This window comes from Lolium perenne, chromosome 6 (genome assembly GCF_019359855.2).
Source record: "Lolium perenne isolate Kyuss_39 chromosome 6, Kyuss_2.0, whole genome shotgun sequence".
Lineage (NCBI taxonomy): Eukaryota > Viridiplantae > Streptophyta > Magnoliopsida > Poales > Poaceae > Lolium > Lolium perenne.
In genome coordinates this window covers 22,506,201-22,508,829 of record NC_067249.2, presented here as the reverse complement: position 1 = coordinate 22,508,829, position 2,629 = coordinate 22,506,201, and positions in this window count along the sequence as shown.

Sequence of the window (2,629 nt, the reverse complement as noted above, 5' to 3'; positions counted from 1 at the left end):
TTCCAATAAGAGAGACCTATCAGAGGACGGATTCTTGACGAATAAGGCAAGAAGATATCTTTAAAGGAAGGACTAGAATAGATTTCATTGTAACTGATACGTCTCCAACGTATCTATAACTAGATGATACCCCGCGCATTGCTGCGGAAACTTGTAGTTTGTTTTTTGAAATTAAATTCCAAGTTTAACGATGAACCTTATGAGAATTACTGTGAGAATATACACAACCTATGGCTAAATAGAAAATCATATATAACATGCAATTTTTCGCTGGGATTAGGTGGCAATGATTACCATGGACGAACAGGGAATAGTTGACTCATGAGTGGTACTCTTATAAGGAAATAAACATCAGCTACAAATTTTATATTTCAAATTAACTAAGTAGCATCTGAACTCTGAAGTATTGCAAGGATTGCACATTGACAGACTTCAGGTACACCGAAATTTGAAGGTCTCTCATCAGAAAATTTCACAACACCGTAATCTTTCCAAAGCTCTGTGTGAACAAAAAAAACTGAAAGTATTTGCTGCATGGATAAAGATTTGTCAAGCAATCAAAAGTATTTAAAGAATGGGTAATGAAAAGAGCATAATTAATGTAAAATCTGAAAAGGATTTCAAATGCCATACCTTTAAATGAGAGCTCTGCAATAGATAAGTTAATTTACCATGTAGACTTGGAATGTATGCGGCAGCCCGTTACATCTCATTAGCCTGTTATAGATGAAACTATGTTGAATTATCAAATAAAATATGATGATAATTTAGCAGATCTGAATAAATGGATACAAAGAAGTAGCCAACCTGACCAAATGTTGCACTGGATTATGAATGGCCAATTCGTAAAAACACTGAAAAATTCTAAAAGCATGATCTAAATCAGCACATAAATTGTTATTTGGGTACTTTTATTGCTGAAGTGATACCTTAATGTGTTCAACAACTTTGATAGCTTAAAATGGTAGTGAAGGTATGGAGCAAACAATTTAGTATGTTTTTCAACTTCACGTACCACCTATGCACCACAAAGAAGCAAATACTTAATAAGCGTGAGACGGAATGCTCGGATTGCCTACCAGGATGACTTGTAGGATCTTCAGAGGTATCCATCTTTAAAACGCACACAATGCCTACTAGTTACTGTTGTTGTGGTTTGTAGCCAAATTTTCTGAACACATGCACTGACGGAAGATTGTTGGAGAGCAAATTAGGATGTAACTAATTAATTAATTGAGGAGAGGGTACATGTGCTAAGGCAATGCAAACTAAAATTTAAGAGGATTAGATTCGAGGATTGCTTTACCAACGGAAGTAGGTGTAATGCAGAGTCAGGCAAGAGATGATGGCTAGCGACTTCTAGCTCCGAAATATCCAAATAAATTGAGGGCGGTCAGGTGCCGATGGCCAGCGTCTTTCAGCTTGAGCGACCAGAGTGAGAAACCAAAATATTCAAAGACCAGCTTGAGCGACCAGAGTGAGAAACCAAAATATTCATAGACCAGCTTGAGCGACCAGAGTGAGAAACCAAAATATTCAAAGAATTTGAGGGTGTCTGAGGCAGCAGCTTGCATAAACCAATATAATCGGATCCAGGGTCGAATCGTGAAGTGGATTTCCGGCCGGAGGTCAACCTAGCAGATTAGGAATACAGATTAGGAATATAGATTGAAAAAACAGAGGGATTAGAATGGGGAGCGGCGACTTACCAGCATGGTGGCCGAATTAGAAACGGGAACAGCGAGGTACCAGCGTGGTGGCTTCCGTCAGTGGTGTAGGCTCGAGCAGGCTGGCATGGTTGATGGCCTGATGCGGATGGCGGCATGGCCTTTCTTATAACCTCGAGGCGGCGGCGGATGAGTTCCATCTAGCAGTTTGTAGTGATTGAATGTTGGGATTAATTAGGTGTTTTCATAAGCATTTGTGAGGAGGAGGCCTTAGGTCACGGCTGAAACATCCATGGGGAGGAGGACGGGCGGTCGTGGAGATTGGAAGATGAACAGCGGTTCTGCGGCTGCTTCCGTTTTTTTTAGAACCAGACTTTTCCACGGGTGGAAGACGGACCGTAGCGGGCCTTGGATCGAGGATGTTCAGCCCAATTTTTCTTACGGGACCAAGCCACCAAGGTATACTGAAGTGAGCTTATCGTGCAGGCCAGGGAGAGGAAGAGCCACCAACGAACGACGGGCGACAAGCAATGCGGGTGGACAACTTTTAATCCGGTGACGTGGCTCAATGAGAGATCAGCAAAATGGGGCCATCTATTAAGAAAGAGAAGATTTCTTATGTTCCATGCTAGTTTTATGGCAATACCTACATGTTTTATTCATACTTTATATCGTTTTGATGCATTTTCCGGCACTAACCTATTAACAAGATGCCGAAGCGCCAGTTCCTGTTTTCCGCTGTTTTTGGTTTCAGAAATCCTACACAGGAAATATTCTCGGAATTGGACGAAACAAAAGTCCAAGGCCTTATTTTCCACGAAGTCTTCCAGAACACCGAAGAGGAGTAAAGGAAGGGCAGCAGGGGACCCACACCCTATGGCGGCGCGGGTGGCCCCCTGGCAGCGCCGACCTATGGGGAGGGAGCCCCCTGGCTCCACCGACATCACCCCTTCGCCTATATA